General features: G+C 32.3%; 2 long non-coding RNA genes across 2 annotated transcripts; one reads left to right on the top strand and one right to left on the bottom strand.

The window, feature by feature from the left end:
* The first annotated feature begins 1621 nt into the window (after positions 1-1621).
* LOC107261566 lies at positions 1622-3042 on the top strand. Its single transcript, XR_007216326.1, has 3 exons — positions 1622-1661; positions 1866-2103; positions 2846-3042. It is a non-coding gene; the product is annotated as an uncharacterized LOC107261566 (long non-coding RNA).
* Positions 3043-5666: 2624 nt separating this feature from the next.
* On the bottom strand, positions 5667-8547 carry LOC107261565. Its single transcript, XR_003079600.2, has 5 exons — positions 7844-8547; positions 7452-7510; positions 6689-6744; positions 6570-6604; positions 5667-6112 (listed from the first exon to the last, which is right to left on the bottom strand). It is a non-coding gene; the product is annotated as an uncharacterized LOC107261565 (long non-coding RNA).
* Between the last annotated feature and the right edge of the window lie 3832 nt (positions 8548-12379).

The following is a 12379-nucleotide window of genomic DNA, read 5'->3' as shown; positions in this document are numbered from 1 at the left end:
AAAATTCATGGTAAATCTGCCAATTGAAAAAGCAATAAGCAAGGAGAGAAGAGCAACCGTGGGGTCCCTACTGCCAATGAGGCTGACTCAAGTCCCTTTAACAAAGAGCAAATTTGATCAACTCATGAAGCTGATAAAGTCTAATTTTGCATCTGGTATTCATAGTGTTTCTTTGGCACGAACAGCTAAATATCCTAAAGCCCTTTCTTGTCCAAATTTCTTACCCTCGATTATAGATTTTAGAGCCTCCGATCATATGACTAGCCTTTCTGATTTATTTATAACTTATTCCCCTTGTTCTAGCAATGAAATAATCAGAATTTCCGATGGTAGATCACCTATTGCACGAAAAGAACTTGTTAAACTGACCGAGAAAGTTAACCTCAATTTTGTCGAACATGTTCCTAAATTAGCTTGCAAGCTTATATCTGTTAGTAAATTAACGAAAAACTCTAATTATCATATTATTTTCATAGTGATGTTTAGGATCCCTCTAAAATTTCTATAATTTATAGAAAAAAAGTGGTTTATTACATTTATTGACGATCATACGCGTTTATGTTGGGTTTATTTGATGAACAAAAAATTTGAAGTGAAAAATTTATTTAACAATTTTTACACTATGATTGAAAGTCAATTTCAAATCAGAATTGATATTTTACTCTCTGACAATGGGACAGAGTATTTTAACGAGCTCTTGAGTGATTTTTGAAAAGAATTAGTATTTACCACCAATCTACTTATCAGGATACTACTTAACAAAATGACATTTATTGAACGTAAAAATAAATATTTACTCAAAATAGCATGTGTCATAATATTCTCTATGAATATCCCAAAATATTTATAGGGTGAAACTATTTTAACAGCGTCCTATTTAATAAATAGGATGCCTATTAGAGTGTTAAACTTCAAAACACCATTTGAATGCGTAAAAGATTACTTTTCCAAAAATAGATTACATTTGGACCTACTTATTAAAATTTTTAGATATACGGTATATGTTCATATACTAAGTCAATTTCGTCAAAACTTGACCCACGGGCTGTAAATGTGTTTTTTTGGATTATGCTCCATACAAAAAAAATTATAAGTGTTATGATCCTCAAATAAAAAAATTCACGTGAGTATGTGTATATCTTTTTTGAAAAGCAATCCTAATTTACCCAAAATTCTCTTTAGAGGAGAAGCATAAGATTGAAGACAATTTTTGAGATGTTTTTGTCCTATTTGCTGATGTAATTTGGCTTATATAGAAATCACATATTTCGAAAATAATAATGTAATATTCAGTATTTTATTTTTGAATAATAATAATAATAATAATAATATTTATTTATATATATAAAAAAAATATTATATATATATAGATATTATTTTTACCTCCCATTTCCCCCGCTTTTCCTTCCTCCCTCTTCCTCTCTCCCTCTCTTTCTTCCCTTCTCGCTCCTTTCCATTTGGTTGCCTCACTTTTCCCGCCTTCTTTCCGCCAGCTACCTCTCATCCGGAAAATCTTCAAGTGTCGAGCAGAACTTTCCGCCCGATCCGCAACCTTCCCACTTTCCCCAAAACTCTTGTACGAGCTTCGTAGGAGCTTCCGGATTCGAATTCACACTGGTAGGGTGTTTTCCGAACGCGTGAAATATTTCAATTTCGGCTCGGTATAATTTTATTTAAACTTTGAAAATTATTTTGTAATATTAGAAAACTATTGTGGCTATTAATTGCTTGTGATGGTTAGTTTAAAAATAAATTTAATTTAATTATTTGTGTTGTGGTGTTGTGGAGTCGGGAAAATATTAACGTCGTTCTTGTGGTCCGGCTCTTATTATTTAATTCTAGCATATTTGATGTGTCTATGGCAGGTTATGGATCCGTTTTACGAGGAAGTAAACGTCCGTGTTTTAAGGGAGGTTCTGCCGGATTTTCGGTAGAATTCTTCCGAGTTGAAATTCTTAGACAGTCAGTACTAGGGATCTAGATTTAGGATTAATGATCAATTGTTTCAGCGTTTTGATAAATTGTTTTTCATGATTAGATAATCCGTCTGTTCGGCTCGCTCCAACTGAGGCACCGGAGCAGAGCTAGGAAGTCGCCAAAGCTGTGAGTTAAAATCATATATCGGTTATGCACGTGTCATGCATAATTTTTTGAATTGCTATCGTAATTATTTTATTGCAAGTTTAATTATTAATTTATTTATTAATCATATATATTATGCTTTTAATCCCTATTTATGCATGCTCTTTTTTTATCATTGCATGATGACTCGGGATGAGACGACAGTAGAACATAAGAGTTTGATGAGTGTACTGAAATAGGTCCGAGAGTGATGGAAAATGGTAAATAGTTAAATTTGAAAAGTAAAGATTTAAGAATTGCCCTGGTCGAGCATCGCTCTCTAGGCTTAGTAAAGTGTGGTTGTCGGAGGTAAGGTCTCTGATCGAGTTTGCTCTCTGGGCGGCGGCTTAGTTGGAAATGAAGTGTTCAGGTTGGAGGTAAAGTCACTGATCGAGCTTGCTCTCTGGGCGCCGGACCTGTTGGATTAAGAGAGCCGAAAGGCTAAGACAAGTGACCCGACTGGAGGTAAGGTCCCTGATCGAGTTTCGCTCGCCGAGGTTGATCGAGATATTAGTGTTGGAATTAGGGTTCTACTGAAGTACTCCGTCCCGTAGCGTGTGAAAATTATTTTATTTAATTTAAACATGACATGACACGTATGTTTTTATATGACTTAGTATTTATTTCAAATTAAGTAAATGTATTATTGAAGTGATTGCAACTGTTTTTAGATATGATTTTAACTCACTTTCGAGACTGACAGTCTCAATTTACTGTTTTCCAGATTCATGACTGTTAGTTTTCCTGCAACTCTTATCTAGTAACCCGACTCCTTCATCATCAGGTGATGTATTTGATTTGGTATGTAAATTTGTAAATTCTTAGATCTCCGCAATTGAAATAGTAGATGTATCAGTTGTAATTCTTTGAAGTTTCGGGGTCTCGCCTAATTATTCTGGCAGACCGAATTAATTGTGTAAATTTAATGGTTACGAAAATGTGGAATCAATAATATTAATTGACATGAGATTTATTTAAGTCAGTGAGTGTTAGGCTTACTACGGGATTCGGTGGCCTACGCCTACCCATTCCCTAGTGCCGGTCACGGGCACACAGATGGGGTCGTGACAGGTCACTTAGGAGAGTCGAGTCCTTTGGTGCCAAATGAAGAAGTTTCTCGTGCAGGGAGAGAAATATTACAAACTGGAAAAATGATCTAAATTTTAAGCTTCAAGTTTATGCTAGGAAGAGATTTCGCCAAAGGAGTAAAGACCTGAATATCAACTCTGCACAAAACCAGTTTGAAAACTCGAGAAATGGTATTGTAAGTTCAGATAATCCTATTCTAGCTCCTGTTATAATTCCTTCAGCTTTGCCTAATGATTCACCTGTTGATTCTTCAGCAATTCCCAATAATTTTCCAATTATTCATGATCTTGATGTCCTATAGCAATTAGGAAAGGTGTCTGGAGTTGCACCAAACATCCTATAGCAAAATATCTCTCCTACCAAAGACTATCAAAAAATCATAAAGCTTTCACATCTAGGATTTTATACTTGTTTGTTCCAAGGAATATACATAAAGCATTAGATGATCCGAATTGGAAATTAGCAGTCAATAGAGAAGATGAATGTTTAAGAAGTGGTACTTGGAAGATAGTTTATCTACCCAGGAACAAGAAAACAGTAGGGTGTAAATGGGTGTTTACAATAAAGTATAAAACTAATGGAAGTGTTGAGAGGTACAAGGCTAGACTGCTTGCTAAAGGCTTCACTCAAACTTATAGGATTGACTATCAGGAGATCTTTCCTCCTGTGGCTAAAATAAACTCTATTAGAGTCCTATTGTCCCTTACAGTAAATTCAGATCGGCTTTTACACCAACTTGATGTTAAAAATGTTTTTCTTATCGGTGATCTTGAAGAAGAGGTCTTCATGAGCTTGCCACTAGGATTTGAAAAGAAACTTGGGAGTGACAAAGTATGTAAATTGAAAAAGTCCTTATATGGAATAAAATAGTCACCAAGAGCATGTTTGAAACTTTGGAAAAGCAATTATTACTTATGGCTTCCTTCAAAGTCAGGCTGATCACACTATTTTTTATAAACACTCTAAACATGGTAAAGTTGCAATTTTGATTATTTGTGTTGATGTATTTTAACTGGTAATGATAAGACAAAGTTGGCAACCCTTAAGAAAAGACTCGCAAAAGAGTTCCAAATGAAGGATCTGGGAATCCTGAAATACTTCCTAGGAATGGATTTTGCAAGATCTAAAGAAGGTATTTTTTGTTAATCAGAGAATATATGTACTTGACCTTCTTGGAGAAACAGGTTTACTTGGTTGTAGGGTGGCAGAAACTCCCATTGAGCCTAATTTGAAGTTACATGCTGCCAAAGTCAAACAAATAAAGGACAATGAGCAATATTAGAGACTTATTGGCATATTAATCTACTTGTCCCATATGCGACTAGATATTGCTTTTGCAGTTAACTTGGTAAGTTAGTTTATGCACTCACCAGGACCAAAGCATTTTGAGACTGTCTATAGAATTTTGAGATATCTGAAAAGGACTCCTGGTAGAGGCATACTGGTTCAAGAAACATGGCCACCTACAAGTTGAAATCTACACTGATGCAGATTGGGCAGGTAGTGTTACTGATAGGAGATCTACTTCAGGGTATTGCTATTTTGTTGGGGGAAACCTAGTTACTTGGCGAAGCAAAAAACAAAATGTGGTGGCTAGAAGTAGTGCAGAAGCAAAGTTCAGAGCTGCTACCTGTGGAATTTATGAGGCAATATGGATCAAAAGAATACTTGAAGAATTGAACTTTTCTCATTCAGCACTAATGAAAATCTTTTGTGATAACAAAGTTGCTATCTCCGTAGCTCATAACCGAATGCTACATGATCGTACAAAGCATATAGAAGTGGACAAACATTTCATCAAAGAGAAGGTTGATGCTGAAATAATATGCATGCCATACCTTCTGACAACGGAACAAATTGTCGATGTTCTAACATAGGAACAACACATGAAACAATTTGATAAATTAATTGGCAAGCTGGCTATGGAGGACATCTACAAACCAGCTTGAGGGGAAGTGTTGGAAATTCTGTCAATTAGGGATTTAGCTTTGATTCAGCCATATCACAGATATATGCTAGGATTTGTACTTTATGTAAATCTAGATAGTCAACTCTGTAAATTAGGAAAGATAGGCTGCTGTCTATATTTAAATTTAGTTTTCCTTTTTTTTCTATTATTCCTCTCCTAAGTAAAAGAGGACTTTCTACTCATTCAAAAAATTAATCAATACATTTTTTCTTGAATATTTTCAAAGTATCTCCTACATTAAAAGTTCTGATTTGAAATTCTCACACCAAATGTTTATTCAGATGTTAGTCTGAATTGGCACAATGTGAGAAGATCGATTACATTTTCTTCATGCAAGGCTTTATGTGTTTACAATATGGAGAATCTCATTTTGACATCTCCAAAAAAAATAAACCATTTCAATCATGAAATTAAGCGATAACTTGAGAGTCAAGATGCTCAGCTATGACCCATTACTCTCTTCATTCTTTTAGTGTTTGCTTTCAAATGATAAATTAACTCATTGCATACTTCAAAGAGGGAATGTAAAACACAAATACGAATAGAAAATTATTCACCTCCATGCACATGCAAATACACTTAGGTAATGGACCATTCAGTAGGCCTTCAATCAACATTCAGGACAATATAGCAAAGAAACTAATCCAAGAAGCAATTAGATCAGCATCATCTTCTTCATGGTGAAGTGACCCTGGTCGAACTTCACATGTAAAAATCCTACAGAGATGCAGTTTGGTGAGTCCATAGAGTGAATAGAGATCAAAACAGCAGTGATCATAATGAATTATCTATCTTCCAGCTTCTGACACATGCTTGAAAACTTTTCATACCCAGGATCAGAATAGATACCAAGCTTGAGGCCTTTCCCATGTATATAATCAGCAAGAACTTTGATTCCTCATGGAAAGTTTTTATGATCAAGACTAGATGACCCTGTGAAATACCAAAAAATTCATAGTAAGGGATTTGAGATGATTATTAGCTTTCAAAATTTGGACTTCTCCACTTTTTGTGTGTATAAATGGGAGAGGGGAGTAGAGGCTTTCAAATTATTATTCTATGCTGTCTTGTGCAAACAAGTTACTGTATATTGAAAGTCTCAAAATGTCTCTACTCAACTAGTGACATGCTTGTATGCTCCCAGAAAATTGCTCTACTCGAAGAAGAACAAAGAAAAGGAAAGAAAACTCCTATCATACGAAGAAGCATTTTTAATTTTTAGTTAGAAGTAGATAATTTTGTGAAACATTAAAAGTCAATAATGCAACCTACAAATTGATAAAAGAAGTGAATAATATTTCCTAATATATGCATAACTAGATATGTTATAGCTGCTACAAATTATTGGATGAGACATATAATTTGGAAAGGTTAATAGGATTCAACAGACCTTTGCATCTCTCGTTGCAACAGACCAGCAATCATCTGCATCCCATAAAATGGAATAAGAATAAAAGAGAACTAAAATGCTAATCTTCAGAGATCATCTGAAACAATCAGGAATAATACCTATATTGACATACACATAACGTAATCAGCCAAGCCAGTTGAAATAAGTGCATCAGCTGTCAAATGTAAAGTTGGATGTTAGAATTTCTAAAGGAGTTCCTGATAAGGAAAATAAGACATGTAGACAATCCTAAGAGTTTCTAAGTTCAAACTCTATTGTCTACATGTGATTTAGAAACCATATTCGTGTATCAAATTATGATCAATCAATTGCATACAAATATGCATTCAAATTCACTCTAGACATATAGTCATCAATTTTAATGAATAGACTTTCATGAAGCAAGCAACAAATTTCAGGGCATAATTAGAAAAATTCCATCAAGTTTACCATATATGAGGTGCCCTTACACAAACATATTTCTCCAAAACCAGTACATAGGCACCTAAGAATCTGCCCACCCACTCGCAGTATAATGTTCTTCAACTTATTCTTTATTTATTGCTTATGGGATTTTGAAAATGCTATCAAGAGGGTGAAAAAAGGACTGCTAACTCATCCTTTTATCCTCTTCAGCCGACTCAAGTGATTCTTCTTTCATTTCTTCTCTACTCTTTCAACTTACTTGCGTACTCACAGTTCACAGCCACTCAACCATATGAGTTTGAGCCAGCATTCCTCCGACTCTTCTCATTTACTTGAGGACTCCAAAATTAATAACGTATATCCAATTGTAGATTTTTCAACAATGTACCAACATAACACCAGGATAAATGCCAAAAGAAAAGAAAAGAAAAAAAACAACAAGGTATCAAAACTCACATGTTTCCTTGATGACTGTTTCATTGATATTACATGCAAAGAAATTCCAGCTATTCCATCTGTAAGGACACTTGTAAAATACAAAATCAAACACCAAAAAATACAAAATATTTGCACAATCTAAAGATTTTGGCACATGTTATAATTGTTGAGTACACAAAGTTCTTTTTTCTTTTTTGTCCTTTGAAACAGAGGGGATTTAGAAGGGAAGACAGTATTTCTTGATCATACGCATAAACTAAGACCAGTACACTCTCGGAACTTTATGATCCTATCAGTGTCTACATCAATAAACTTATAAAGATTGCGAAATTCATCAGAAAACGCTACTTTGGTATGAAACAAAAATATTTAAATAAACAATAAAGAGAGAAAGATAGAGAGAGAGAGACCCCATTTGAGGAGTTCGAGCCAAACCATTGTTGAGCTGAAAAGTTCCACACTTTGAAGTGTCAAAAATGCTATGAAACAATTTGCTATACCTAAAACTTCCTTTCTCATTGCTATATAAAAGAGGAACTTCTCTTCCTGCAATTGTCACTTTGCCATCATACCTTTAAAAAAAAGAAGTAAAAAGGGAAGAGGGTCTAAATCAAGAGCAAAAGAAAGAGCTCAAGATCTTCCCTCACATCATTCGAATCAACTTTCAATTTGCTTGGACAAGTCGTTTTTGACCACTCGAGCCGAAACTCGACCTATGAGTGTCAAGGGAGGATTCCCCTATAGTTGTAGTTTTTCCTGCTGAACCAATCCATTCAGTTTCTCCCGAAGCCAGAGAGAAAGCCGCGAGGAATATTCTCATCCGTTTGCAGGGACCAAAAACCTATTCGTCTATCGGTAAAAAATAATGGACAATTTCTTTTGGATGTGAGCTTCTCGCCTACTGAAGTGCAAAAAGAAAAGTGAAATACCCATCAAATATAAGAGAAAGAATTGCTTCTTTTCTCCATGAATGATTTTGTGTTTTTTCCTTCAATTTCAAAGCAAAAGAACAAAAGTACAATCAAAACAGAGACAAAAAGATAGTCTTGGAATATTTTAACTATGCTTTGTCCTATTTTCTTCAGAAGACAGCCAGCAATTTGATTATTTTCCACTATTATTATAACTACTGAACATCATTTATTTCCTTAAATTCTTTGATTAGTTTATTAATTTATTTAAACATGGATAAGGCTTCTTTACCAAATGTTAAATGTTTATATGATTTAATTTAGCTAAAACAATACAAATTGTCATCTGCTAAAATATATTAATTAATCTTGCACTTTCTTTTTATTCCAAATTTAATAGGAATAAGCTTCTAATAACTCATAAATTTTATAAGTGGGTTAAATATGCTCTTTTAATTTTTCTTCCTCATTTTAAGTCAAGATCTTGATATTTTAGCTTAATTCCCCTTAGATAAGGGAATTTAAAATAAAATAAAAGTAATTAATTTTTATTAAGGATTAATTATTTTTTAATATTATTATTAATAGCTAATTACTTAGTTATTAAATTTAATTTTAAAAATATTTTTATATTTTTATTGAATTTAACTTTTTAATACAAAGAATATAATTCATTCTAAGGACTAAATTGAACTAAAATGGATATATTTTGAATTAAAATAACTTAAAAGTGTCAAAAGAACCTATTTGGCCCTTTGGCAGTAAACAAACTAAGCATTTCGTGAGCTATTGCTTGATGTTCGACTCGATAAAAGCTCACATGAGTTCGTTAATAGAGACTCATTAGTGTTAAAAAACTAAGTTCAAACTTATCATTACTCGGCTTGTTAACTCGCGAGCTAGTTTGTTTATAAATTTATTAACGTATTGGGGAACTAACTTCCATTAATGGTTGTGTTAAACTCGTAATATTTTTTATTATAATTATTTTATTTTATATATTTATTAATTTATATAAATTAATGTGTGAAAATATTTTTATTTTTATTTACATTATAATTAATTTTTATTATTACATATTTAAAATTAATGGATTTAACAAGATGAAATAAATTATATTATTAAATAAATCAATTGAATTAAAAAATTTGGGTTGAATTTGATAAATAAATTTTAACGAGTTAAGCTTAAAATAAGCTCGAGTTTGTTATTATTTAACTTAAGCTCGATTCAGGTTCGTACAAAACAATAATGAAATAAGTTTAAATTTATTAAAGTTCGATTAGATTTAATTTGTTTACAGCCCTATTTGGCCCACCCTCAAAGTTTAGTAGCTTGTTTGAAGCTTGTTCCAATCCAATAATTTATTAGGTATTCTCAACAAGGATTTTAGACTTTTTACAACAGTATAAGCTATTCTTTCATGACCCTCCACTTGGCAGTGTTTTATATATAATTTTTTAATAAGAAAATAATATATAATATTGATGTGGCATGTTGAAAGAGTACTAATCTTAAATATCAATAACACATGTGATATAAGTTTATGATTTATTTAAATAAAATTGTCATTTTCTTAAAAAACAAACTATTATGCCAAGTATAATACTTATTATAGGTGCTACAAAATAAAAATAAATTTACTATCTTTCTAATAATAATAATAATAATAATATATACACATATATTTTGAAGTGTATAAAAAGATTAATAACTAATTAGTAAAAGAATAATAATTGAAAGAATATGGATTTTAAAGACAATTTAAAGAATTCATGAAGTGTTGAATAATTTATTGGTCTAATAGAATAAATAGAGACAATGCTTAAATTTATATATGTGAAATTTAAAAATAATAAAAAAGATTATTAAAATTTCTAGCATTCTGAATTATAAAAAAATCTATTTTATAAACGTACGAGGACTTATTGGTATAATAAAATAAGCAAAAAAAATATTGACAAGTTATTCTATAAATTTATTTAGAAAAAGTAAAATAGCCAAATATATATATATGTCTCGTATTTTTTTTACTGTAGCATATAATAAATATAAAAAATTTTATAACAATGTGTTACATGATTTAAAAACAGTTAACACACATAAATAAAAGTAACTTATAAAAATAAAAAATTAACAAATAATTTTTATATTAAGCGGGAAAAGACGAACACACAATTCCAACGACAGTAGGAGAAAGAGAGACTTTTAAACCCGATTCATCCACTGCAAAATCTGATATGCTGAACTACAGAACGAAAAAGTGAGATTGTTCCTCACTCGATTTCCACCTGCCCAGCTAGTCGCATCAAAGGCATTCCTTCCGTAGTTGTTTATTAAGAGAGAAGAAGGGAAAGCAGGTCCCTAGAATGGTTTCAGAGTACACAAGTCTGACTTCGATTGGATAAAGAGGTCGAGTTAGGCCAAGAAGGCTAAAGCTGCTAATGAAATTCATAAATGCACTGAGGTTACCCCTTAACTAGCTCTCTAACGGTGATAGGATGAGACACCTCTTTATCTAGATGGACTTTACAGTGTTATTCAGGAGATGATGGCTCTTTGCAAAGTCCCGAGATGCTTCCCTTTTAGATGCTTCGGCCAGTTCTCACCAACACATATCATAAGATTCTTGAAAGCTAGACTCTATTTGACCATGAAGTCAAGGCGCGCTAAATTATGAGGAAGTAGTGGGTAAAGCAAGTCGTTACATTAGAGATTCGTATCTATATTTTGGACTTCGTGATTGAGCCGACCTAAGTTTAGTGATCGAGGAGTTGATGGACCCAGCACTTGGACCTATTAGCTATTTTTTCCACCCAACAAAGAATGGCACTATTCTCATCTCCCGAAGTAGGTGCAAAGAGCTCCAACTCAGTGGTCAATAGAAAATGGTTAAGCGATCACTTCATTAATAGAAAAATCCACAAGGCTTACATTTAAAGATCTATATTAGGCATCAGAAAAGATTGAATACGGGATGAAATTGCTTTTCTAGGCTTTCATTATACGCCATACGAAGCTGACATTACTTGATTCGCCATCTTTTCATTTGCTTTGGCTTTCTTGTTCATATATAGGATGGCATACCTTCTTTTAAGGGTCATGAGTTCTTAGAGTAGAGTTGAGGCTATTTATAAATTAAAATAAAAAAAAAAGATATAAACTAAAAATTTATTCCATTAAACAAATAAGATGATTGTACAATAACATAAGTAAATTACTAGTAATAAATAACTTACTCTAGCTAAGTCATTTGTATTCAATTTATTTAATTTTTTTTTTTATCAATAGCAAGATGGCATCAAAGGGGAAAAATTACCTAACAAACAACATGAGATTTACTCTTTAAAATACAAAGCAAACCTAACAATAACAAGATGTAAAGTGTAATATCCCGAATTTTTATATATTTAATAAATGAGTTATTTTCTATACCCAATTAGTTTGAAATTTTAAGAAATTATTCAAGTAAATTATTTGAGAAATGATTATATTTTGGTCATCCAAAATTTTTCCAAATGCATATTTATATAAGTAAAATTATATATTGAAAAATTTTGGAAGAAATTATAAAGGATGTTTTAATAAAAGAATTTTGAAAAAATTGGTATTATAATTGATTAGTAGTATTAAATTTTAAATTGAAAATTTATTTTGGAATAAGAATTGAAAGTATAATGTTATTTTTGTGGGGTTTTAATGGAAATTTGTGAGCTTGGTATTTTTGTAAATAAATATGTTGGTCAGGGGTATTTTTGTAATTGTGCATTTTCAATAATTCGGATTTGGCCCAAATTAAATAGTTAGGGGCTTAATTGAAGGCTAAAAAGAAGTTTGGGGGTCAAATTGGAATTCTGCAGGATGAAATTGTAAGTAATTAAGAAAGTTGAGGGACCAAATTGTAATAAGGAAAAGTTCGGGGGTCTAATGTCGATATTGAAAGGAAAGAAAATCGGGGAAGAGGAAGAGAAAGAAAGGGAGGAGAGAGAGGGGCGTCATGGTGGACTATGGCGGTGGAGTCGGACTTCCGAGTTC

The sequence above is a fragment of the Ricinus communis genome, chromosome 6, assembly GCF_019578655.1.
Source record: "Ricinus communis isolate WT05 ecotype wild-type chromosome 6, ASM1957865v1, whole genome shotgun sequence".
NCBI classification, from domain to species: domain Eukaryota; kingdom Viridiplantae; phylum Streptophyta; class Magnoliopsida; order Malpighiales; family Euphorbiaceae; genus Ricinus; species Ricinus communis.
Note: the sequence above shows the minus strand (reverse complement) of the source record. Positions and strands in the feature narration are given on the sequence as shown.